General features: G+C 42.1%; 1 long non-coding RNA gene across 2 annotated transcripts in view; it reads right to left on the bottom strand.

Annotated features, from left to right (window-relative positions):
* Positions 1–1,212: 1,212 nt before the first annotated feature.
* LOC147678001 (uncharacterized) overlaps positions 1,213–27,579 on the bottom strand; it is a 158,962-nt gene continuing 132,595 nt past the window's right edge. For both annotated transcript variants that reach the window (XR_015302577.1, XR_015302578.1), the window contains one exon: positions 1,213–3,035. This is a non-coding gene — a long non-coding RNA (uncharacterized LOC147678001). The remainder of the gene's footprint in view (positions 3,036–27,579) is intronic.

Raw genomic sequence — 27,579 nt, forward strand, 5'->3', positions numbered from 1 at the left:
CTGCGGGAGGAGGTAGGGGCTGGTCATAGTATATCTGACCATTCTTTGTTGAAGAACTACTGTTCACACTCCGGTTCTCAGCGTGAACGGGCAGGGGAAGTGGTGGCATTAGGAAGCACAATAAAGAAGGTAAAAAATATCAAAGAGGATGAGTTCATTGGCATGGCTAGAGAGAAGTCACTTCTCGAAGGGAGTAAGGGATCTGCCTGCGGGTGGGCATACTAAAGGATGTATTACCCAGTTCTTGAGAGTAGTATAGTGCCAAATTCTGTGTCAGGGAGACCTTGAGCTGGGGGAAGTCCTGCAAGCCGTTGATAACAAACAGGTCTCCTATCCATTTACAATGAGCCTCCTGCCAGGGGGGGGAGACGTGCCATGTAGCGCAGCGGGAAAATCTGGGTTGCATATGATTGGTGTGAGCAGTGAGATAGGCATGGAAAGTTGCTTAGCTAAGCTGAGTTTGTCCCATGTCCCAACTGTTGCCCTTGCCACGCGAGAAATGTATACCACTGGTGGGAGATATTTCTTAAGGAGCCAGGGTATTTTCCCTATATGTATGCCCACAATGGCCTTGTCGATAAAGCGCCAATGTTTTTCTGCACTGAGCTACTGCCATGGCACAAGGTACATCAGCTGCACTGCACTAAGTGAGCCACTCCCAACCACCCCACCACCACCAGCATGTGGGACCACTTCCTAGGCATGCCTGGGCACTAATTGTTACAGCTTCTGTAGAACATGAGGAGATTGTTGAAGGGGAAGTGTCTGCGTGTGGTAAACAATCTTAGGAAGGAGGGGACATTTTGATGGCCGCAATCCTCCCAAGCCATGATATGGGGCCACCTTGCCAAGACTGGACTGTGTATTGGGCGCTGGTTAACAGAGCTGCGTAGTTGCACTCCACTCCATGATCTAAGTAGGAAAACAGTTAAATGTCTAGGTATTGAACACCTTGTGTCACCATGGGAAAGAGGGTCTCGAGTTGGGACCTCTTCCTCTGCAGGCGGTGAGGTTTAGGGCCTGAGAATTCTACTCACTAATCTTAAACTCAGATACTCTGTCAAACAGCTCAGGTTATGTCAACAGCAGGGGCAGAGATCAGTGGGGCTGAGTGACAGCCAGTAGGACGTCATCCGCATAGAGGGCTATTTCATGAGCCTGATCTCCTATGGTGATGCCTTCAATAAGGATATTGAAATCACAGAAAGGTGTCAAGGGAGGTTTAATTTAAATATTCGCAATAAACCTGAGACCAATAATTCTGAGGTTTTTGAGCATTTATTCTGCTTAGTTTTGATAATTCAAAAAGACATTCATAAATCAATTGGATATGTCTTTTAAAAGGAAACAACACATTAGTAAATCACACAATTGCAACACATTTGTATGCGTGATTTATAACCATTTCTTTTGTGAGACAATATATACAACACATAATACCAAATGGTATTTGTGACAAAAATATATATAAGCAAACCAATGATCACATGACAAACATTGATAAATTATGTGTGCCAGCCTGAAATTAACCCAGTCCTGCATTTGCACTGAAAACACAAGGCGTACAACTGCTCATTCAAAGACACATGTCTACTGACCTGCATGTGGGAGTGTGGGCATTCATATCCTACTTAAGGGTGTTGACAACCTAGAAAAAGGGGGAATAATTTCTATTCAGTCCCCTCGTGGCACTCCCTGTTTTACCTTCCCCCACACTCAACAGCCAACGCGTTTCGAATCCCCAATAATTCCGGGATTCTCTTCAGGACTCAGACTTGGTTTTGTTTGGGCTCTCAATTATGCTGCAGACCTATGTCCATTATCTGTTCTTCAATTCATAGTATTAACCGAGGTTTGAATGTTATGGGCGTGTGGAAGCTTTTGATAATGATTGAAAAACGGTCTAGGATTTTTAGACTCGTGAAATGTAGTTAGAGCTCCCACGCGCGTCGCCGTGAATTTCTTCTGCAATAATCCTGACTGTTTCCTTTCATTTCAGCCATGCGAAAGCAGTTAGAAAATCATCTTGCTCCTCTTTCTCAAATCGGCAGCCCATTAATAAGTGTATGTCGTCACATCCGCTAGGTGAAGGGTTCCATATAGAAGGCAAATAATAGTGGTGATAGGGGACACCCCTGACATGTCCCAGACGAGATGTGGAAGAAGGGGGACAGCAGCCCATTGCTGTGTATGGAAGCAGAGGGGCCAGCGTAACTTGACCATTCCATCGTCGAAAGTGTGTATCTAAGCCCACCCCTCCAAAATGAGCTGGAGAAAGGGCCAGTGCACCGGACTGCACTTTCTTAGCATCAATCAAGATCAAGGAGGCTGAAACACAGAACCAGGGAGATTCATCGATAAGGTGGAGGAGGTGCGTGGTGTTGTCACTACAGTTTCTTCACTGGGATAAACCTGACTTGGTATGGGTCTATCAACCCAGGCACGAAAGGCCCCAATCGAGCTGCAACTATGTGTTAGGATCCACCGGACTGCCCATCGCTGTTCGTTCCCCAGCAGTGCATCAGGTACATCCCACTAACATACACCCTACCCAGGAAGACTGCTTGTCGGGTTGGGGCTCCTAGCAGGTTTTCCTACATCGGCACACCTCGCCCTAGGCTCTTCTCCACTTCCTCCCAATGTCCACTAGGGAACGTACTTATAAATATAATCAGCAGACAGGTGATGACAGTGGTTAGCTAAAATGGCCAGCACATCCGTTATGTTTGCGTATTAAGTAGAATAGAAAATGACTCTTTCTAAGCGTGCTCTATGTCGCTGTACCGAGCCACCCACAGTACTAAACGATATACATAGAATCCTCCATATATTTACATACAAGAAACAACATAGACAGAGCACAGCACCAAGTCAATATATAACTGACTATCCACAGTCAGTACAAAAGTTTAATACACAACATGCATCAATTATTTGTCCAGCAAGTGGTCTTCATCACAATCATTAGATTGTAAGTAGCATTGATTCTGCCACAGCCGACACGTGTTTCATCGCCTTTTGCAACTTTTTCAAGGCTGTCAAACAAAAAAATTATACATTGTATTTATAATTGATATGAACAAGTCAAACAAGCTTTATTCGACGATTGTCATAAAAGCAACGTACAAATAAATATGAACATATATCAGAATAAAAGATTTTTTAGATACAAAATTTCTAGGTACATTACATTTAAAAATATATATCCATTTCATCATTGTACATTGATTTAAAATTTAAATTTAAATTTAACACCTTGGGTACAAATTAATCACTTAACAATCTGTTTCTAATGGTCCAGGCCCAGCCTAAGAATTTTGCCACAGGTATGTAAACTGGCATATCAGTGCAGGAGCGGATAATTCTAATTGCCACCGAACCTCTAGCGGTGCCCATCAACCTGCACATTGGGCGGAGCCATATTCTCCGGGGAACTGCGTACATTGGGCATTCAAAAAGCAGATGGCCTATAGTTTCCATAGGTGCTGAGCAGGACGGACATGCCGTCTTGGCTGACTTAGACCAGCTGCTGGTAAATGCCCCAACCGGTAGGCTCCCAATTCTCAGTTGAAAATACAATTTACGATCCAGGGGTTTTAGGATCACATCCCAAAAGGCTTCCAAATTGGGTACGTTTTTAACATCCATAAACAGACCTGTCAAAGACCCTTGATCGATACACCTAAAAGACCTGGAAGCCACAAACTGCCAGTATGATTTCTTAAGTGCCTTTTTGGGAGGAAACCTACTGTTAGTGGGGTCATCCCACAAATCCCGCAAACCCAAATCAAACAGTAGGCACCTAATGTGTCTTAACCACTTTATTTTGTGATAGGTGTCACTACTGATTATATCAAGTAAACCCCTTGAGTAGGTTTCCAGTTCCGGGGTGGTCCAAATCCTCCTCCAATACAAAATAGGGCGTAGAGAAGCTATAAGTGCTATTGGGAACATGCCTAAATCATAAAAAAGAGGGTTCAAGGGGGTACTCTTAGGCAATTGTATTAGATTCCTTAACATCTAAGTTCAGTTGGAAAGATCAGCATAAAAACCTATCGTGCCTCATTCACCATTGTGTAGGTTGAGCAAAAACGCTCACTTATGAGTAGTGATCATATAAGGGTGTAAAAAAATATAATATTAATAATTAAAGTGAAACGTGAATTCAAACACAAGCAACACCACAGTGTGATAAATCATAAAGAAAAATTGTTAAAAACAAGTGTCATAAAAGAATTTTCTATATTTGCCACTTCATGACACAGAGATGTTGGAAGTATGTAGAGAGCAGTCTGTGGAAAGACCCTCTGTGTGGTTAATGTTGTGAAAAAGAAACATCACAGGATCTGGATATTATTTGTCTGGACAAATAATATCCAGATCCTGCGAGGTTTAGATCGACTGAACAGATGTGATTTTCAAATCTCTATCTACCTAATTTTTGAAGGTATTGACAATCTAATTTTTCTTTTCTTCTCTTCCTAAGTTTATTTTTCACAACATTAAGCATTGATGTATGTTGTGTATTAAACTTTTGTACTGACTGTGGATAGTCAGTTATATATTTACTTGGTGCTGTGATATGTCTATGTTGTTTCTTGTACTTATAAATATAATGTGCCGTGTTTGTTGCTCTTCCTGTTTTCCTTATCTTCGCTCCTCAGCCCGCACTGGATCTGGATGGGGCAAAAGACGAGTAAGACCGGCCCTGTGGTGGCTGGGACCGTGTCCCTTTGCTCGGCCGAGAAGGCCCTTAGCAGCTGGTCCTGCGCTCTTCTGTCATGAGCTAGAGTGGCCCAATGCAGCAGGGGCGCCCACCACGTGACTCATTGGCCTCGCGAGGCCATCTTGGATTGGCTGAAGTTTTTTAAACCCCGCCCGGGCACAACTCCAATACTTCGCATTGAGTTTCTCCTGCGCTATGCGGTCCTCTCGGCTTAACATCTCGTCTCAGTAGGTGCCGCTCGGAAGTTTCCTGGACCATACCCACTCCCGCTCATCGCAGATAAGTCCACATCCTTCCTTGGTTGTACTTGAATATTGCTCCAGTTTGATTTCTGTTTACCGGGGAGAACCTTGTTCACGGTGCAAGGAGAACTTCTTAGTCAGAGATTTCCTGACTTTGTTTCTTGTGTGTTGCAGTTCCCTCATACTTCCGCAGAGTCTAATTCATGCAGCTGAGTCAGAATTCTGTCATTTATTTATCGTGTAATTACTTCATTGCTCTTTGAACACATATTGTGGTACTTATTTGTTTAGTTATAAACATCTCTGTATTCCGCGCTGAAGGAAGGTCTTGGTAACGCTCTCAAGCCTTGGATATACTACAACGGCAGGGTGCAGATTATGTTTTACTCTTTGCACTAGTGTGTAATGTGTGTGTGTGTTTGGTGTTTTTTGGCACAGTAATGTGTGTGCTTGTATGGTTTTCATTGGCACAGTAGTGTATGTGTGTGTTTCCTAATCTTGTCACCTGACTCTAAAGATACCATTGACTTTGACTAAATGCAGAGGTTTCAGCATGACTAGTCATTGTTTATTGTTTTTTTGATTCTTCCAATTGCTGCAGGAGCTGGTCTCCTTACTCCTTCCTATTTTTAGGTTAACGTCCCAGATTATTCTGTGACCCAGAGTTTGCTTGTCCACCAGCACGAACGTGCACCGATTGTTTCTTTATTTTATCTTCTTATTTTGATTAGTTTTTTTTGTTTATTGTGTGTTCCCAAACCCCCTTCCCTTGAGAGCATCGGATGAGCACTGGTGTCTCAGGATCAGTGTTTGTTGTATGGTTTCGGGGGATTCTTGGGGTCCAGCTGTCTCTGCGATCCCAGCAGAGAGAAGAACGTGTTCCAACGTTCATCATCCTAGATTTGTCCTGATTGAATGCGAAGCATCTTAAATATATTTGACTCGCCCAGGCAGCATGGTGTCCAGTTCTTTTGATGTATCTGCACTAAATGGCACCTTAAGAAATCTTCAATGGCAGGTGGAGTTGAAGCAAGTGGAGAATCAAACCTTGCGGTCACATGTGATAGGGATGTCCCAAAGGTTAGATCGCACACATCTTGGGGGACCTGCGGGGGAAACATATGTCTCTCAATCACATGCATGTCAACAGGTAGCGCTTCCTTTGGAACTGGTTAGGTCAGAGTTTACTGATAATTCCTTTGGTACAGTATTTACATCAACACCAGCTAGTGATGAATATAGCCATGTATAGGTTATTGCCTATGTAAGGGCAAAAGGATGCTCTGAGGTTCTTGGCATTCTGAACCTGTGTTTTAAATGTCATGACTCTGTTATGAATTTGGTATCAGTGAACCGCAAATAATGAATGCGTTATTCATGAGTATTTTCGTCATGTTACACCAATGGATTCACTGTGCATTTGAAGGTTTTGCATTGAACACTTGGGTTTCATCTTGTAAATAGCAGCCATGTTATTTTGTTGCCCTTACAGTAGGCTCTCTCCCATGGCAGAGTAAGCATTTAAAGGACATAACCTTAGCATGGGTTTTGTGCTGACTTCTGCATGACCTGACGACAGCTGACCCTGTTGCTCGAGGCTAACCTCCCAAGCCAGTCCCAAGCCAGTTCCTTGTTCAGCAGCTGGCGCAATAAAGTTCAAAGAGCAGGACATGTCCGACCTTTTATGGCACCATTCCCACGGCTTCTATCTCCGTCCCATCTGTTGCTGCTTTTCCTTTAAGACATGTTCATCGATCTAGTTGAAGGGTTTTATGGTGGGTTTGTCCGGCCTGATGGAACAGGAAACCAAGCATGTGTGCAATTCTTTTCTTAGCCTGGACTTATCCTGAAAGTGGTGCTTTGTATGCACGTCCTGGGAATTTCCAACATAATGCACTTCAAAGCAGGAATGTGTGCTTAAAGCGAAATATTCTGTATAAAAGGCCTGTGCGAAGGCCATGCAGGCAGACTCTCTCATCCAGTTGCTTTAAGAGTGGCTGGGCGACGGAGCCTCACAATTAATGATAATAAAGATGTCTTTTCATATTTCAGATTCTGTGTTGATTTCTTTGCCACTCTTGAATGGACTACTTATTGGTAAGACCCCTGAGAAGGAGTATTGTAAATATTTGGTTCTTCAGTTGGCGCAACCAACAGGGGCATCATCATGGAAGTGAATACCTGGAGGAGAGTTTTTCAGAGAAAAGAACTATGCTGGGGAAGGCAAGACAGGAATCTACTAAAAGAGGTACTCTGTGCACGGAGGTTCTGGGGGATTCTCTGTCTTTGCGGCCTGGCATATTTTTGATTTTTCTGACTTAAAACTCTCCAAAAGATGTCACTCCTGACTGAGCAACCCTTTTTGGCGCAAGTTTTTTTAAAGAGACTGTTAGTGCAGTTAGAAATTGGCAGTTAGAATTTGGACATCTATTTCTTTGGTACAGCTGTGATAAGTATTTAAGTGGGTCGCTCCCAGAGTCCTTAGTAGTTGACACTTTGCTGGTGCTTTTGTCGTATGCACCTTTGCGAGTGTTTTTGTTGTTGACGCTTTGCTAGTGTTTTTGTCGGTGACACTTTGCTAGCGTTTTTGTTGTTGCATGGTTCCATTGCATTTGTGGTTCTTAGTACTTGATTCTTTGTTGTGTTATTTGACGCCTGCAGACGCCAAAAACCGAGGGTATTTGTTCTTTGCAGGGACTTGGTAAATCCCGTAACCCTTGAAGTTTGATGCTGGATTAGTGAGCTATAAGATGCCTGATCTTAGCGAATTTGAAGCTTTGTATTGGCCAACTTTGTATGCGCTTGAATTAGCCGGTTTATCTAAATAGGTTAGGTTTACAAACATATTTCTTCCTTGGTGATTTTGTATTCGCAGGGAATTAAAATATGTAATAATACATAATAAGGATGCTTTACTCTGTATAATTTTATGAATGGATATGCAGAACGATTTTTGGTGTTCTGCCAGCTGCAGCTAGTGAATTGAGTGTATTTTTGGTTTTTACACTGTTGAGCAGTGTTTCTTGTAAATATGACTTACAGCTACGTATGGTCCGGACTGTCCTGTTTTCGTTCTGAGTGTTGATTTGTGGGTTTAAATGTGTGTTTGAATGCGTGGTTAAAATGTGTGTTTACATGTCTATTTTGTTTGTGAGTTTTGTTGTACATTGCGACGACGCGATTTACAAGAAATGGTTGGAGAGCGCTGTATTGTGTGTCCTAAATGTTTTCCACACTTTCTGTTTATGTCTGAAATGTGCTCAATGTGTGTGGTTCACATTTAATGGATTTAAATTAGGCCCCAGCCAAAAACGAAGTAACATGTTTTTGCAGAAATAAATGCATTTACAGCGTTTTTCACTTAAATGCACTGTATTAAATGTTCACAGGCAAAACGTTTTTAGCTGCAATATATTTGATAGGAATGTTTTTTCAGCCAGCATTTTTTGTAGTTAAACACGGGTGGAATTTTGCATGATGGCCCTTTTACATTAAAGGGGCCCTAGAAAGTGACGCAGAATTTGACGCTTTTTTTTTTTAAATTAGGCATATGCGCTCAGGTTTGTGAGTTAATGCATCTAAATAATAGGCAAGGGATGTAGCGGGCTCTTATATGTAAAAACAATCACAAACAGAAATAATTGGGTTTTATTAGAAGACAAAAATTATTAATTATGGAAAAATAATTCATAAAAATTAGTGCTACTAAAATAGTTTTCTAATATTCATAAAGCTTAACACTCATGCTATGACCTCTTAGCATTAAAATGTGATTTGCGTTATGTTGCATCACTTAAATGACAAGAATTCATTTGTATAAATTCGCTTGCCATAGGCGCAAGCAAGCTCATTTTTATAACATATAAATTATTATTTTCAGATACCTGACTCTTGGATTATGTAATAGACTTTCTAGTAATACATATTCTGCAAGAAAATTGTAAAATATTCATTTTGTAATGCCCAAAATCAGAAAGTCGATTTTGAGTAAATTCACTGTTTAAACTGCATTTTTGCTTTCCTTAAAGTGTCTCAGCCTTAAGCAAATGCATGCATTTAGGTTTTGACATAAGGTTGTGCTTTCTTGTGATTCAGTGGGTTAATGTGCCAGTACACAGGCTTGTTTTAATATCAGGATTGGAGGTTCTACTTTCAAGCTAGGCCTACGGACAGTTTGCTTATTTAACACTGATGCAGTGTGTGCCATAGGATTGCAACAAGTAAATTACTCTAAAAACTGGTCTGTGTGTCTTCAGCTTTTGAGACACATTGACAGTGAATGTAGTCTAATAATATGGGAATAGTGATCATTTTAGCGCCTAAAAAGAGAATTTTTTTTTTTAAAATAGCTTGAATTATTGTTGATTAGATCCAGCCTACTGGCTTTGTCAGCTCCACTGTGGCAGAAGCTGGGGGCTGGGAGAATTTGCAACAGCTGGCTCAGCGCGCTCGCTGAGATGTTCTCTTTTAAGTGTTTCCCCATAAATTATGGAGCAGGCCCCTCATGTGTTGCCATTTACAGCCTTTTAATTAGGCCTTTGTTTCCGAGGAATGCAGAATGACCTCTCTGCAAGGGCTGCTAGAAGTGAGGTTTCTGGTTTCACGTGGTAACATGAAGGACTGTGATTTAAACGGGGAGATGAAAAGGGGTTTCTTTACACATTGTGTTAAATGCTTGGCAGGACTGCTACATTATGTTTCCACGTTATGGAAAATAATGTTTGCTAGCTGTGTTTTATTTTACGGAAAACGAAATGATGCATCCAGTTTTAGATAAAAATAACATGCAGCCTTTTTCACACAATTTTGAAGGTTATAGGTTACAGGCCTACGTTCAGTACAGATTTGCTCATTAACAGTTAAGTAATACACAGTTATTTTTTGTGTATGGTACAATGTTTTTGTGTTGTGTATTTTTCTGTTTTTGCCAACAGATTTTTTCATGGATTGTTCTTAAGAAGAGAAGACACGTGAGTTTGGCTAATTGACAAAAGATGTGTTTTTGCGTCATTTCTTTAACAGAAAAAAAAATGTACATGTTTCTGTTTGCGGTATTTACAGCTGTCATGACATATTATATTTTGACAATTGATCTACAACTGCGTTGTGCTCAAATGTCAAACGCTGGGTATAGAGTTTGTATGGAGTTTGGACCTGACAATTTAGACAGGCCCAAATATTGGGTTTTTGACTGCAGGTTTAAAGTGCATAAAATACACATGCCATGGTGCTGCATTTTTGTATGTCTGTTCATGTTGTTACCATCACAAGTTCTCCTGTATTGGATGAATTTGGTATAATGATAAATTTCACAGATATGGTTTGCATACTGTGAGGAAGGATGGCAGCACTTTTACCAGTGCATGCCTACCTTTGGCTATACATTTGGCTGTATTGAAAGTAAATAACTAAACAAATATAACAGGTTCAAAGTGTATCACCTGATGTTACGTACTGCACATTCCCTTAAAGGAATAGGCAGCCCTAAATTGTTATGTATCCTTGATTGGACCTAAGGATAGAATTATAGATCTGTGACTCACGGTGACCTAATTTTTATATGGCGTTATTTAATCATGTTTTGTTTCTCAAATAGCATATGGCTTTTGTCCCCTTGAAAGGAAGCCAGGTTTAATTTTTTTCCTCTCCCTGAAGAGAGAACATGAACATAGAATTAGAATTTGTGTAACTTTGGTCTTTTGTGTATTCCCCATTCTCTTGGTGCTGTGTTACATGCCTGAGACACCCAAGCACACTCTTGTTCTTCCTATAGATTTTTCTTTTGTTGTTCCGCCCCTGACCAATGCCCCTGACCAATGTCGCATTATGCTTAGTTATTAGGCATTTTAGTTGTGTCCTAATTCCATTTCCCCTTTTCCCATATTCCTTTCACCAGTCAGCCCATTTATTATTATGGGTGTATTGTTTATGTGCACACTTCTAGACTGTAGTTATGTATTAGGGACCCCCCATGTTATGTAAAATGTTTTTTTTCAGACTGACTGTCAAGGTAGTGATAGGTTGGTTCCAATGTCTATTTTTAATTTTTCAGCTTTCTTGTGTTCCTGCTGCTTTAATTTTTTTGGTGGGATTAGATGTGTTCTAAACATGCAAATACCAGGACTTTCTAGTGTTTGTTCTTTGTCTTCACATTTGATCATTAGCCTTTTGTATTGCATAGTGCACTTAATGCACATTTTTAAAGGGACTTTTCTTCATGTCTTTGATAATGTGAATGATGTTATCTTTCTATTCGAGATGTTCTAGATAAGGAATTTAGGAACACCTAGGCTTAGTCATTGAGGGAACACATGTATTTACCCCATTAGATAATGCCACTGTGTGAGGAAATTCATTTTGATAGAAATCCTGTGTAGCTATAGATGACAGAGAATAATGAAAAGAACATACCTGAAGATTCTAAAGATACTGATTGGCCCTTTTGCCTTTGCTCTTGTATTTTATGCTCATAGCACATTGTCACTCCCATGCAGATTGTAGGTCACCTGCTTGCCAGTCCTTTTGTTAAAACACATGAACTGCTTTTTGTGCTTGATTTGAAGGAAACTAACAATTGTGTTACATATCCTGCATCATTAACAGGTCCTGCTAAGATCTTCCAGAGTTAAAGGAAGAGTGATTCCCTGCAGACCTGTGATCAACACTAAGCTCACACCCCATCAGTGACCGCTCTAAGATGAACAGATTTCCTGGCTCTACAACAAGAAAGTCACGAACGATCATCAGCGCGACATCGGTGATTCCTCCAAGGCAAGGCATTTGATTTGCGAAAGGCGTTGCAGAAGAAAGGAGGAGCTGATTCGTTTATTTGTTGTTTGGGCTCTGTACCTGGTATGTGCTGGAAACCTCTGTCAGTGTACATTCCCTTGAGCCATTGGCCCGAGTTTTGGCCACATTCACACCTCTTTTGCTTTGCACCAGTGGAAAGGCAGTGCACCCAAGGATCCACGTTTGGAAAAAGGCACTACATTCTGGTGCCCAGGAGAGAGCAGCTTGAGCGTCCTCTGACACTAAATGATGAGTGTTGGAGCTTGGAAGTGCTGCTGAGTTGCTGAAGGAGTTTTCTTGACAGTGCTTGGATCTGCACGAGATGCTTTGTGCCCTTGATCAATGAACAGCACATCATTTGTAGTGCCTGCCACCAAGAAGAGACACTGGTGCATTGTTTTGAAACATTGAAACTTTCGAGTGAGCTGTGAGTGTTTTCCCCGGACGGCACTCCAACTAAACAGTATTGTCTCCTCATGAAAGGCCTGACTTGAAGAGGCCCAACGCGAAGAAAACACTGGAAGCGGATCTGATGGACTTTGGGTATTTTCTGTGAGCTTATATAGACTTGAAGTTTGGAAAATAATTTTTGCTGCTTTGCTGGCATTGTTTTAAAGTATTTCTGTTTAGTAAAAGCAGAATTAAGTCCACTCTCTGTGGAAGAGTATCCCTTTTTCATCTGAGAGCATTGATCAAGAACACCATTGTTTCACTTAAACATATAATGAATTACTGAAATGCGTAGGAAGCAATATAAAACGTTATTAGAAAATTCTAGGATTTGCTGTCTGCTTAGGACTGTGCAAGTATTACGCATTTGACCTTTTGTTGTTCTTTTTCCCTTGCTGAATTGTATTATGGTTTTTATTAAATTTTTGATTGGTTACCATTTGCCAGTTGCAGGGTCACGTAGGAGTACAAATGGTTCAGTTTGTGACCTGAGTAGTGGCAGTAGGCCTGCAGGACCTGCAGTGTCCCTATGACCTGCTAATAATCACAGCTGATGTACTCTACCAAGATTGCGTGAGCGACATTAGAAAATGGAGATTGTATTGAGGAATGACGATTTAATACTTTTATGTATTTTATTGGCTACTATATTTTGGTATGTTTTCCCCTACACTATTGACGTCTGCACCAACTTCCCAACATACTCTTTCTTTTTCTTCACATGAGTTTCACATTTTACCTGAACATGAACTGGTTAGGTCAGAGTTTACTGATAATTCCTTTGGTACAGTATTTACATCAACACCAGCTAGTGATGAATATAGCCATGTATAGGTTATTGCCTATGTAAGGGCAAAAGGATGCTCTGAGGTTCTTGGCATTCTGAACCTGTGTTTTAAATGTCATGACTCTGTTATGAATTTGGTATCAGTGAACCGCAAATAATGAATGCGTTATTCATGAGTATTTTCGTCATGTTACACCAATGGATTCACTGTGCATTTGAAGGTTTTGCATTGAACACTTGGGTTTCATCTTGTAAATAGCAGCCATGTTATTTTGTTGCCCTTACAGTAGGCTCTCTCCCATGGCAGAGTAAGCATTTAAAGGACATAACCTTAGCATGGGTTTTGTGCTGACTTCTGCATGACCTGACGACAGCTGACCCTGTTGCTCGAGGCTAACCTCCCAAGCCAGTCCCAAGCCAGTTCCTTGTTCAGCAGCTGGCGCAATAAAGTTCAAAGAGCAGGACATGTCCGACCTTTTATGGCACCATTCCCACGGCTTCTATCTCCGTCCCATCTGTTGCTGCTTTTCCTTTAAGACATGTTCATCGATCTAGTTGAAGGGTTTTATGGTGGGTTTGTCCGGCCTGATGGAACAGGAAACCAAGCATGTGTGCAATTCTTTTCTTAGCCTGGACTTATCCTGAAAGTGGTGCTTTGTATGCACGTCCTGGGAATTTCCAACATAATGCACTTCAAAGCAGGAATGTGTGCTTAAAGCGAAATATTCTGTATAAAAGGCCTGTGCGAAGGCCATGCAGGCAGACTCTCTCATCCAGTTGCTTTAAGAGTGGCTGGGCGACGGAGCCTCACAATTAATGATAATAAAGATGTCTTTTCATATTTCAGATTCTGTGTTGATTTCTTTGCCACTCTTGAATGGACTACTTATTGGTAAGACCCCTGAGAAGGAGTATTGTAAATATTTGGTTCTTCACCTGTCTTCCTCACACAATGCAAATTACGTTTTCTGTGTAGACCAGCTGCGTTTCTGACACCTGAATCCAGAGTGGTCTTTGTCCTCTCGTATTTCTCTGGGGATGCTGCATCCTGGTCCTCGAACCTCGTAGTCAGTGATGATCCTGTTTTGTATTACTTTGAGCACTTTGAGCAGGATCTCAGGCGCATTTTCGACAGATGAACCTCCACACATACGATAGACAACAAACTATTGGATTTATGTGGAGGGATTAGGGACCTCCGTGCTTATCTTACACAACTTAACAAAGGGGTTGTAGAGGCCCACTAGCCTGAACACAAAAGAGCATCATTTTTCTATAGAGGATCTGTGATGAACTTAAAAACATGCTGGCTCAGGTGGTAGACTGCAAACGAGACTGTGATGCTCTCAGAAACCTGGTTCTCCAATTGGACCACCGGTTGGAACCACTAAGTGTGCTGAGAATAGATTACCCCCTCCTTTGCCCCGTACTGACTCCCTATTATTCAGAAACACTATGATAGATGGCGGTGAACCCATGCAGATCGGCTCCCTTTGGCCCCCCCTTTCCAAGGCCGAAAAAGAGAAAAGACGGTGGGACAACCTTTGTTTTTATTGTGGCCTAAGCGGTCACTTTGTAAAAGACTGCACAAAGAAGCCTAAAAAAGTCTGGAGCATGCCCAACTTCCGGAAAGGTACTGTGGCCAACAGTAGCAAGTTTGCTGCCACCCATGTCTCTTTGGATGTATCCTTAACTGGTCCGAGTTTCCACCTCCAGACTGTGTTACTCATGATTGATTCAGGGGCCACAGGAAGCTTCCGTGACTGGGGATTTGCTTGCTATTATCGAATACCTGTAACAAGAAAAGCCACCATAGAACAAGTCTGTGCTGTTGATGGTTCCCCATTATCCTCTGGGCCCCTTTCCAATAGCACTATCTCCTTGGTCATGGAAACACTCACGGGCATAAAGAACAGTGCCAGCTGGATTTAATAGATGCCCCCCAGTATTGCATCATTCTAGGCATCACTTGGCTGGTTAAACATAACAAGCAAACCGTCACCTTTCTGTCCAAGTATTGATCTTAGTTTTGTATGAGTCATGTTTCTGCGCCCCGTACCACCACTCAATCACCTGGATGTCAGGCAATCGCTCCTCCCTTGCAGGTCTGCCAAACATATATCAAGACTTTGTGAACGTTTTCGATGAACAAAAGGCAGAAACTCCCCCCCCCCCATCGGGAGTTTCATTGCCAAATTGATCTAGAACCTTGGGCACAAGTTCCTTGTAGTCGTATCTACCCATTGACGGAAATAGAGAACGCCTTCATGAAAATATACCTAGACAAATATCTGGCAAATGGATTGATCCGCCATTCTAAATCTCTGGCTGCATCTCCCCTTTTCTATATTCCTTGGAAAGGAGGGGACCTCCGTACCTGCATTGATTATCAAGCCTTGAACCAGGTGACAATTGAGAACCAATATCCCTTGCCGCTCATCACTTCCATGATGGATTAAGTACAATCCACCACCATCTTCACTAAGAAGATACACACACAGGGTATGAGGCAAAGACGACTGCACCTATCCCTAAATTAAGTATAGTGATTATCTTGGGTGCCCAGGACCTAGGACGCAATACCCTTCCGTCCCCTGTGGAACAAACCACACAACAATATTTCAAAAGATAATGGTCCAGCACTCCATTTAGCAGTGTAAGAAATATATACAGAGATAAATTCTCAAGAACCGAAGAAGCAGGTCATAGTATGATTTCTTTATTCATAATTCTTCTTTCTTTTTTTCTAAAAGGATACACTTGACGTAGTCATAAAAACACGAAGTAGCCAACGTGGTTCGTCCTTTAGGACTTCTTCAGTCCTAAAAAACAGATACATACAAACACAATTTAGACATATACAACACAATGTTACAGACATAATAAATACATTTGTGCAAAACTATACATTATTTAAACATTCAACTTAAGAACAAATAGGATCAACCATATAAAGTCATCTTATTTACATTAGTATCACTAATTATATACACTGATACCCTCTTTGAGAGACAAAAATGGTGGCGTACAGAAAGAATAATATATTCATATTCTCATCTATATTTTATGCTAAATTATGACCTGCAAATGCAAAAAAACAAATTGTAAATCCATATTTACGATATAAAGAGAGCAGGAGAGTGAGAAGAGAGGAAGGGGAAAATGGGGGAAAGAGAGGGTCAAAAAAGCACATATCACAACTATTGTGGTAGAGTTTCTTTTATATTTGAACAACTCGTTAGGCATAGACATTCTGAAGAGAAATAAATGCCACACCTAATACACAGACCTTTCAAGTGTTTTCCAGTTCAATTTTATATAAACTCATTCACAAGCTAAAATGCAATGGGTACTGTATGATACCTGCAAAAACAACAGTTGATGGACAGAATGCATAATAATGTCATACATTCACCCCAGTACAGAGATCTGGGCCTAAATCCATAGTTTTTTTGCACTCCACACCACCCCAGTTCAGACATGGCCATATGCAAATCAATCTTGACCCTGTGCCTCATGGGAACAGTCCAGCCCGAACTGCTAAGCCATGTCTTTCCTGGACCGGAATCAAGCATCCTAGGACCAGTTTCTGGCTATCAGCCATCATCAGCCAGGATAGCTTGACTCCAATGATACCACCATAGCAAAGAGAACATTGTGAACCAACAAATCAGTGCTGATGTGAACACGATATAACTTTAAGACGCTTAAGCCATGGCCTGGCCAGTCCCTCAGCAGACAAAATAAATTTGTCTTTGAGACGCTTAAGCCATGGCCTGGCCAGTCCCTCAGCAGAACCGATGCTGACAGTACTCAGGGCTAAACTGACCCCCGCCATCATGTACGGCCACATAGCTTACCCAGGGGCATTCGAGAAAGTGGTCCACGCGGCCCAGGCGAAAGCATATAAGATGGTGTTACGAGCCCCTAGACAGGCACGGAACAACAGGCTAAGACTAGAAATAGGCCTGAAACGACCAGAGTTGGCACTACTGGGGGATTTGATAAAATATTATATTAGAGTACTAAAATTGCCCGAAAACACCTTAAAGCACTTCCTAAAAACCATTTTTGGCGATGCAGGCTCCCCATGGCACTCCAAGGTGGAACTAGCCATCGATGTTCTGAAAATCGAGGGAAGGAGCCTGTATCTTCACGAAATTCCACATTCTGCCTGGGCCCAAGCCGTTAAGCGCCAAGTCCAGTCCATCTCTTTTGAGCTTGACCTTTCTTCGCTCCGGCACAACCCTCTAACTCTGGCCCTGGACAAGTCCTATATTCCCGACAAACCCCAACCATACATGCAAGATTCATTAACTACCCATGCAAGACAGAAAATTCTGTTTCTGCGTCTTTTGGCCCTCAGGATCGTGGACTTCAACCCAAATTGGGCAAGAATGGATGGAGCCATTGCTTGCCGACTTTGCAACTATCACAGAGAATCCTGGCTACATCTGCTATGTTGCTGCACAAAGTTGGCCAGCGATCGACAGCCATTGCTGCGCCCGGCATTACGGATCCTGGGCCACAGAACATGTAGAGAGGCCTCAGACTGGTGTTTCTCAGAAACTATGACCTGCTTGTTAGCTAGGGTCGGCAAGTTCCTCTACCAAGTTAAAATGGCCCTCGATTATCAATTAAAGGCTACTGATCCGAAGGGGCTTGACAGTGGGTCTAGCGCTTTCCCTGTCGCCCCACAGTCATCAGCTTACAGTTAATTCAGGGAGAGGTCACAAAGTAATTGGAACCATCGGATTGAGGTATTTAATTTGGGTCAGCCAAGGGTCTGATGCAGAATCTACCCACTGTCAACTGGCTCTGCAGCGTGATTGATGATGCCGAACTTCTACACGTCTCTGAGACTCTAGTAGGCGTGGATTCATGGAGAAATTAAAATTCTTACTCTTTTAGTAGAACTCTGACTGGACAAAAGCAGTTCACACAGTCAGCTTTTGTAACTATATAGCTGCACTCTCGGTTTTACTTGGAGTTGGGCGCGACGGGGGGGGGGGTATTTCATTGTATTTTATTGCAGTTTATTGTATCTTATACTGTAAAGATTTTAAGTAATCGCTCAGTTTATTAATAAAAACCACTAGCTACCCCAGGAGACATCTCAAGATATGATAATTGCCATCCATTAATCTGAGCAATTTGAAAGATGGGCTTACCCAGTATATTCATGTAACAGGTCCTAGAAGGTCTCTAGATGTAACAGCTACCAAAGAGAAGTTTGAAATGCCATCCAACTGGATATCTACTTTCCCTGTTTTTTATTGCTCCAACATGCTCCTGAATCCTGATTTTCAGGTTACGAATGCTACTACCCACGTAGATTGTATTGAATTTGCATCCGATAATATACCTAGTGTGGTATACAAGAGGGGAAACACACAAAAAAATATGTCATGCCCTAGTTATGTAAAAAACAAGAAAAAAGATGTAACGACATGGCTCCCGAAGAAACCTACTGGATTTTTTATATGTGGGTCATGCAAAATCTGTCACTTTGGAAAGAACAAAACATCAGAATTTCAATATAATACGTAAAGGGCGTTTGAAATTAACACATTCATAAATTGTAATACCACCTTCACCGTATATATTATCGGATGCGAATGCAATAAAATCTACGTGGGTAGTAGCATTCGTAACCTGAAAATCCGGATTCAGGAACATGTTCGAGCAATAAAAAACAGGGATAGTAGATATCCAGTTGCCACCCACATTCATGAAACACATCCAGAAAAACAAGATATATAGTTTCATGCAATTGAACATATAGAAGTTCCGGAGAGGGGTGGGGACAGAGTGAAGATGTTGAGGCAAACTGAAGCAAGCTGGATTTGTCATCTTAGAGCAATCAACTTAGGTTTGAACATCAACAAATAAATGTATCACTTTTTATAAGTGAAGGATTGTCATATTATACGTTTGGTGTCATATAAGCGATGTACATTTTCTCAGGATGGTATCTGTGAAATTAGACCTATATTGAATTGCTATTTCAGCTGCTTTGAAGCCACAGATCCATGATGGCTTAACTTGTGAGTTACCCTGGGAGATGGCTTATAGGTATATGTTGCCTTCTGTGATGAATTTCAAACTTATACGGAGTTGCTCACTACATGTGAACCATAGCGCATTACATTGTTTTGTGAATGACAATATAAACTACATTAAGCTATTGCTTTTTGGTAGACAGTTTAAAATGACGGCGATTGTCGCACTGATTTTCTGTTCACTCGTAATGTTAAAAAAGATCAGTTCGGGAGATTGACGGCCTAATGTACAGAAGTAAATGACAATATGAACTACATTTAATAAATTTTTTTTGGCAGACAATTTAAAAATGGTGATGATTATCGCAATGGTTTCCTGGATAATTTTCGATGATCAGTTTGGGAGATGGATGGCGATATGCACTGAATTTATTGTTGATTGAGCCTTTTATTGTGATTACATTTGTGACGAGTAGTTTTAGACCATTTAAAGATGGCGACTACTGGCCGGGCTATTTAAACACTGCTCGGTTTGGCATACTTTTGGAAGCAAAACACTGCTGTGACGCTGATACGCTGAAACGCCGCCCGAATGAGTGCTGACGCATAGGTAAGAACAGGGAGTTTGGGTGACCGCCTTTCTTGGTTTGGTACATACCAGGTAGTTCTTTGTCGGCGTTTCGTATAACAATTTTTTAATATCCATGGGTTCTTTCTTTTTGCTAAGGTTTTGGCGGTAGCGGAGTCATGACCGTAATTTTTCCAGTTAAAACATTTTGGGCTGTGTATATTATATCGCCTTAGGACAGCCTATTCCTGTACTTATGTGCATTACCCAATGTCAGATATGTACTCTTTATAAATCTATCTGTATTTATAGTTTATGGAAAGATTACATATGGGGCTAATATCGGAATGTCCAAACCATTTAAAGATGGCGGTGGTTCTTGCTCGTGAAACAACACAGGCTTATGTAGTGCATTATGGTTTTAGTGCACATCCTTAACAGGTGGTTTAAACGTTTTTTGCTCTGTATAGCTTTCCCCAAAGATGTAACGGATGGTTATAGTGATGACGATATGTTGCCTGAATAAACCCGGGACCATAGTATGATAAAAGATCTATGATGTGCACGGTCGGTCTTTTATGTTCCTTTATAGACTGATCTATGTCATCACTCTTTTGACTGAATATAAATAATATTTTAGTCGAAATAACCAGGTTTTATTGGAAGTTTTGTAATGAATGGTGATTGATTTAAAATATTATGGTCTCCAATTCTTCTAGGTTTTGAACATTCAAAATACAGCATCATTAATACTGTTGGGCCTGATTACAGATGATGCCATTATATATACGATGCATCTGAATTTTTGATCGTTCTCAGGTACGTGTATATAAATAGAATGTATGGCATGTGCCCTTTTAAAAACACCTTAAAAATATTAATTAATATTTAAAATACTTTTTCCTTTTTATTTTTCCTATATTATCGACATTTGCCTATACGCCACTTCTGGATGGCATTTCAAACTTCTCTTTGGTAGCTGTTACATCTAGAGACCTTCTAGGACCTGTTACATGAATATACTGGGTAAGCCCATCATTCAAATTGCTCAGAATAATGGATGGCAATTATCATACCTTGAGATGTCTCCTGGGGTACATCAAGTTATATTGTGTTCACACCAGCACTGATTTGTTGGTTCACATATATGTTCTCTTTCCTATGGTGGTATCATACAGTACCCATTGAATTTTAGCTTGTGAATGAGTTTATATAAAATTGAACTGGAAAACACTTGAAAGGTCTGTGTAATAGGTGTGACATTTAATTCTCTCCAGAATGTCTATGCCTAATGAGTTGTTCAAATATAAAAGAAACTCTACCACAATAGTTGTGATATGTGCTTTTTTGACCCTCTCTTTCCCCCATTTTCCCCTTCCTCTCTTCTCACTCTCCTGCTCTCTTTATATCGTAAATATGGATTTATAATTTGTTTTTTTGAGTTTGCAGGTCATAATTTAGCATAAAATATAGATGTGAATATGAATATATTATTATTTCTGTAGGCCACCATTTTTGTCTCTCACAGAGGGTATCAGTGTATATAATTACTAATACTAATGTAAATAAGATGAGTGACATTATATGGTTGATCCTCTTTGTTCTTATGTTGAATGTTTAAATAATGTATAGTTTTGCACAAATGTATTTATTATGTCTGTAATATTGTGTTGTATATAATGTCTAAATTGTGTTTGTATGTATCTGTTTTGTAGCCCTGAAGAAGTCCGTGAGGATAAAACGCGTTGGCTACTTCGTGTTTTTATGACTGCGTCAAGTGTGTCGTGTTAGAAAAAAGAAAGAAGAATTATGAATAAAGAAATCATACTATGACCTGCTTCTTCGGTTCTTGAGAATTTTATCTCTGTATACATTTCTTACACTGCTAAATGGAGTGCTGGACCATTATCTTTTGAACCATCTTCACTAAGCTGGACTTACGTGGCGCATACCATCTGGTGCGGATGAGAAAAGGTGACGAGTGGAAGATGGCCTTTTGCACCAAGTTCAGGCTTTTTGAGTAGCAGGTGATGCCATTCAGCTTATACCATTCACTTTGACTTAATGCTGAAGTTTATACATGACTAGTCATTGTTTATTGTTTTTTGTTTCTTTTGATTCTTCCATTTGCTGCAGGAACCGTTCTCCTTACTCATTCCTATGTTTAGGTTAACCTCCCAGATTATTCTGTGACCCAGAGTTTGCTTCTCCACCAGCACGAACGTGCACCAGTTGTTTCTTTCTGTATTTTATCTTCTTATTGTAATTCGTTATTTTAGTTTATTGTGTGTTTCCACACCCACTTCCCTTGAGATTACTGGATCAGGACTGGTGCCTCAGGTTCAGTGTTCGTCGGATGGTTACCTGGTTGTTGGCGGGGTCCAGCTGCCCCTGCGAGCCCTGCAGAGAGAAGAACGCATTCCAATGTTCATCATCCTAAATTTGTTCCTGATACTATGCTAGTGGCATCAATTTTAAGAAGGGAGATGGGATGATATCAAGCACAGAAAGTGGTGTATTTCCCAGGCTTGGGTATGACTGTAATGATGGCCATTTTTTTTCATTGTGCCAGAAAGGGTTCCCTGTGTGCTAAGAGAGATATACAGCCTAGTCAACACTGGGGCCAGCTGTGCAGCAAATTCATATAATGCAGCTGTAAACCCATTCAAACTATACGCTTTATATAATTGGAGTTTCCCTATGGATCCTAGAATCTCATCTACTGCGATATCTCTGTCTAGTAGGTGTAAGTCCTTCTCAAACAGGTTGGCAAAGGTAGCCTGTGCAATGTATTCAGAGGCCTCATCAAAACTGAGCAGTTGTGCCACATACAATTCAGCGCAGAAGCGCTTGGAGTTGCCCCAATACCCTCACCATGGCGTACCTTGGTGTCAGATGGTCCCTGAATCTCTGTAATCCAATGGCGTTGGGCATGTGAATGCAGTCAGTCTCGTCCAGCCTTCTTGCCCCCTACATAATATTTCTGCCTGTTGTGGAATAAGGTTTGTTTTGCCACATCAATATACAACGCTTTAAGTTGCTTTCTGGCCTATGTGAGTTGTCTTCATTCCTTGTGTGTAAATGTTTGTCTATGGGTGATCTCTATGGCCCTCTCCTGAGCTTCTAGGGTAGAGCGCTTGTCCCACCTGTTCTTATTAAGCTTTGTGGCCTCTGCAATAGAAGCCCCCCTGACCACTGCCTTAAGTGTGTCCCATAATAGTGCCTCTGAGGTATGGGGTTGTCATTGGTAGCTATGTAGGTCTGTATTGTGTCCGTAATTTCTTTGACTGTGGGCTTGTAAGCTAATACCTTGAGATTGAGACTCTATGAATGTGATCATGGACAGGTGATGGGCAAGTGGAGAGTGATCTAAATCGGGGTATAGTCTTTTGAGGATGGGTTCCAGTGAGCTCCAGACATCTATCAAACCAGACTCTGTTAACCACTGGAGACCTTGATGCGTGTATTACCTTGTTGTGCCTGCACATTGGATCGAGCGGTGCAGGAGGGCATCAGTGACTAATCTGAAATGCCCCCAATTAAAACATCAGCATCCGGGGACATAAGCACTCTCCCAATTGCTTGGTGGATGAGGCCTTCTAGATTTTTATAGGGGGCATAAAGGCAGGCCACAGTGTGGAGGGAAAGTTGTAAGGTGAGAAGTCAGCCAGCTAACTCTGAATGCACTTGAAGCACCTCCCCACAAAAATGGGTCACCATGAGGATCGCCATGCTTGCTTCTTTCCAGCTCCGGAGGAGAAATGCTGTCTATTGAACCATTTGAAAATGACTGCATGGAGCTCAACTGCTCCAGAGCAAAGACGCTATGAACTGGTGACTCACAGGTAAGTTCAGCTGATGGTCGCCTAAGTGGAGCCTCTCGGTAATTGTTGGACTTGGCCCTTTTTGCAGGGTCATCCCTGAACTTTTTGCCTTCCTCCTGTATTTCCTCCGACCTTTTTTTGTTGGTTGTATGACTCTGGGCACTTTACCCTTGCTGAGCAGTGCTAAAGTGCATGTCTCTCCCTATTATTAATTCATGTATAAATTAGTGATTCCATGATTGGCTGGTTTGGTTTACCTGTCAGACCCTAGTACAGTGCACCAGGAGTTGCCGAGCCTGTAAACCAAATGCTGCTGGTGGGCTTGTAGCACTGGTTGTGCCAACCACAGAAGCAGCCTGTAAAAGTGCATCTAAGACTTGCCATTGCAGAGCCTGTGTGCAGTCTGGTACTGCCATGCTGACTGGGCAAGTGCACCCACTTGCAGTCCCTAAACCTTCTCTTTTCTTCATATCAGACACCCCTATGGTAGGCCCAAGGGCAGGGTGCATTGTAAGTATAAGGTAGGACATGCCCTGGTCTGTGTGGCATGTCCTACCTTATAATAGTGAATTACAGCCATTTTCGTTTTTCACTATTGCAAGGCTACCTTTTCTCCATAGGCCAGAATGGGCAGTTATATTATTACATTTTATAATCCTAACTGACTCAGGGAACATTGTAGAAATTCGAGTTTAGTATGCCTGAACTCAGAATGATAAAATACATCCTTTTAGTGAAGTTGATTTTAACATTCTGTGTTTGGAAATACCACTTTTAGAAAGTAGGTTTTTTCTTGTCTAACTATCCCAGCCTACCTCTGTTAGGCTGTGTATTCCTTGTCTGGAGTTTGAGTGACAGGGGTTTGGGGATTCCAGGAGATTGGGTGAGTCATGCCAGTGGTGAATAAAGAGATCTGCATCTAGATGGGAGGGAGGATTGCACCTGGGACATGAATAGGGCTGTGCCTTCTCTCCACAATGCTGGCTCCACCTCCTGTGGTGCGTCTGGTGTGTCTGCCCTGCACTGTGAAAGGAGAGAATGAGTCATGTAAACAGAGTGCTCCAGGACTGACCACAACTGGTTTGGATTAGGCAAAAGCCCCTCTGCCCTCAGAGGACAAAGGATTTTGGGGTATAAATAGTGGGACCCTGATCTCAAGAATTTAGATCACGTTTGGACTACAAGAAGAAACCTTTACGGAGGAGAGGAACCTGAAGAAACTGAGGAGAGACTATCCGTAAGCTGAAGTGCTGCTTGAGGAATTGGCCTGCAGTGGTTGCCTGACTGCCAAAGAAAGGAGAAAGGACTATGTGTGCACTTTATTCAACTTGTGAAGGATATCCAAAGGCTTGAGAAAAGAGCTTGCCTCCTGCTGAAGTCTCAGGGACAACAGACTTCAATCCCCAACTCGCCAGAGTTCTTTGGAAGTGCCTGCTGCTGTTTTGGGCCTTCTTAGGGACTGCGTGTCGCAAGGGGCTGGAAGTGAGACTCAAGAGGGAGAATCATGTCACCGTTGCCGCCGCTGCCATCGCATCATGGATGTCGCCGCTGTAGCTGACGCATTGCGCAGCATCTCAAGAAACGTCCCGCAACCTCGAAGAAGTGTGTCGTCGCCGCAGCTGCGGCCGTCCCATCTCTGAGTAAGGATGTCGCCGTTGTAGCTGTCGCATTGCACCGCATTGCACCGCATCGGAGAAGCGTGTCGCCATCGGAGCTGTTGTCGTCGCATCACTGAACAAGGGTGTTGCCGCTGCAGTTGTTGCAACGAGCGGAAGCGTCTCGCATTGTCGGAGAAGAGTGCCGCCACCAAAGCCGCTGTTGTCGCATAACTGAAATAGGGCGTCACCACTGCAGCTGACGCATCGAGACAAGACTTCTCGCAACATCGGATTAAGCGTGCCGCATCAGGAAGAACTTGATGTCTTTATTTCTTTGCACCAGATCTTTGCCGCATCTTCATCTCTGCAACACTTTCGTTGTGGAAGCGTGACGCATCATAAGGTACACTGACTCATAGTGTCGCATTTTAAGAACTAAAGAGAACTAAGCTAAACCTACCATTTTAAGTACAGTATTGTGGATTTTTGTTGTTTGTGGTCTTGTGATAAGTCTATAAAAACAATACTTATTTTTAATATAAAACCTGTGTGGTGTCCATTTGTAGTGTTGTCACTTTATTACTGTATGTGTTCACATATGCTTTACACACTGCCTCTGAGTTTTCTGCTGATTTTCTGCCCCCGTCTGTGCTGCCGCCGCCGCCGACCAGAGTTCCTGTATCCTCTAATACGTCAGATTGCATCCCTTTTGTTTATATCTATTCACGATGAAAACCCATCGTCGTCTATAGACTCCACTTCTGAAACGTTTCCGAGGGTGAAAAGGCCTGTTACTCGGTTTTGTATGTGCCATCTGCCGGTCGGCTGCGTGTGTGCACTCCAGAAATATATAAAATAAACGGAACCCATTCTCGGAACCGTTTCCTCTCCTACCAGGGAACTATAAGCTTTGTCGCATTGCCGTCCACGTCAGCTCCAGTCCTACTATTCGTCTCTGGGGGCATTATTCAATTTTTCACAGGTTCATAAAACTGTGACGCTTTGACACATCGGTGCTAGTAGAGAAAACTAACCCTCGAATCAGAAGACTGTCCTCTTGAAGTTAGTCCTATCCCCTAGTAACAGATTATTCGCCCTTTTTGTGGTTCCAACTCCTTCTCTTCACTTTGCCCTGATGAAGGTGTAGCCCCGGACGGGGAGATACACCGAAACACGCGTTGGCGTCTGTTCCTATCCTGGAACTTACAGGACCAACCCGGATACCCAACCATCGGTCTCCATTCCATCAAAGACCACCCATGCATAGTGTTGTGTGATGTATGAATGTTTATGTATGTGTGTAGATGGTATGTAAGTGTGGAGTAAGAACCACTTGTAATTTTGTCTTGCTGTTTTTTTATCTTTGCACATATTTATTAATCGAATTATTACAATCTATTTATGACAAAAATGAACGTTAAAATAAAAATAAATTTTGATAAATCTGAGTAAATGTATTTGTGAAATGTTCCTTGTGGGTTCAGGGCACGTTGTATAATATAGTGGACCTCCTTGAGGCCTCTTACTAGACCATATAGGGCAGGTTTCCCTCCCTTGTTTGACCATCTGTAGTGTTGTCACTTAATTACTTTATGTGTTCACATATGCTTTACACACTGCCTCTGAGTTAAGCCTGTCTGCTCGTGCCAAGCTACCAAGGGGGTGAGCAGGGGTTATTTTGAGAGTGTACCCCCTTACCCTAACTAGAGGCAAGGGTCCCTATTTGTCACAAGTACCTACCTGTGCCAGCTAGAGTCCCCCAAATCTAACAATAATCAATAAATCAATCAGGTGTTTGTTAAGCTGACTACTCATCTGTAAGGGTCTTGAGGCGATGGGGGGGGGGGGGGGGGAGGTTCCAGTCCATCAAGGAGGGGATCTGTCTTAGAGCCAGGTTTTGAGGTTTCTCGAGAAGATGGGGAGTGATGTTGTCTGACTGAGGTGGAGCGGAATGGCATTTCAACCTCTGACTGTGAGGAAGGAGCTGCCTCTTGATCTGGACTTTCTGGTGCGGGGTACCACGGCATAGGAGAGCTGGGCTGATCGTAGGGTCCTTAGGGGTGCGTGGAATTTGAGTTGGCTGTTCAGGTATGCTGGTTCAGTGTCGTGGAGGGTCTTGTGTGCGTGAATGAGAATATTGAAGGTGATTCTAGCCTCGATGGGGAGCTAGTGGAGTGTGTGCAGGTGCTGGGAGATGTGGCAGTGTCTTGGCAGGTTGAGGACCAGTCTTATTGCGGAGCTCTGGAGGTTTTGTAGCTTGTGGGTTGGGTGTTTGTTTATTCCGGCGTAGAGTGCGTTGCTGTAGTCGAGTCTGCTGGTGATGAGGGCATGAGTGATGGTCTTTCTGTGCTCGAGGGGGATCCATTTGAAGGTCTTACGTAGGAGGTGGTGGGTGTGGAAGCAGGAAGATGCGACAGAGTTGATCTGGCAGTTCATTTTGAGCTCAGAGTCCAGGATGATTCCAAGGTTATGTGCATGGTTTGTGGGGGTGGGTGGGCATCAGGTGTCGTTCCAGGCATTGGGGTTTGGGCCCATGATGAGTATTTCTGTTTTGTCGGTGTTGAGTTGAAGGCAGCTGATTTTCATCCATTTG

This window comes from Lissotriton vulgaris, chromosome 12 (assembly GCF_964263255.1).
Source record: "Lissotriton vulgaris chromosome 12, aLisVul1.2, whole genome shotgun sequence".
Classification (NCBI taxonomy): Eukaryota; Metazoa; Chordata; class Amphibia; order Caudata; family Salamandridae; genus Lissotriton; species Lissotriton vulgaris.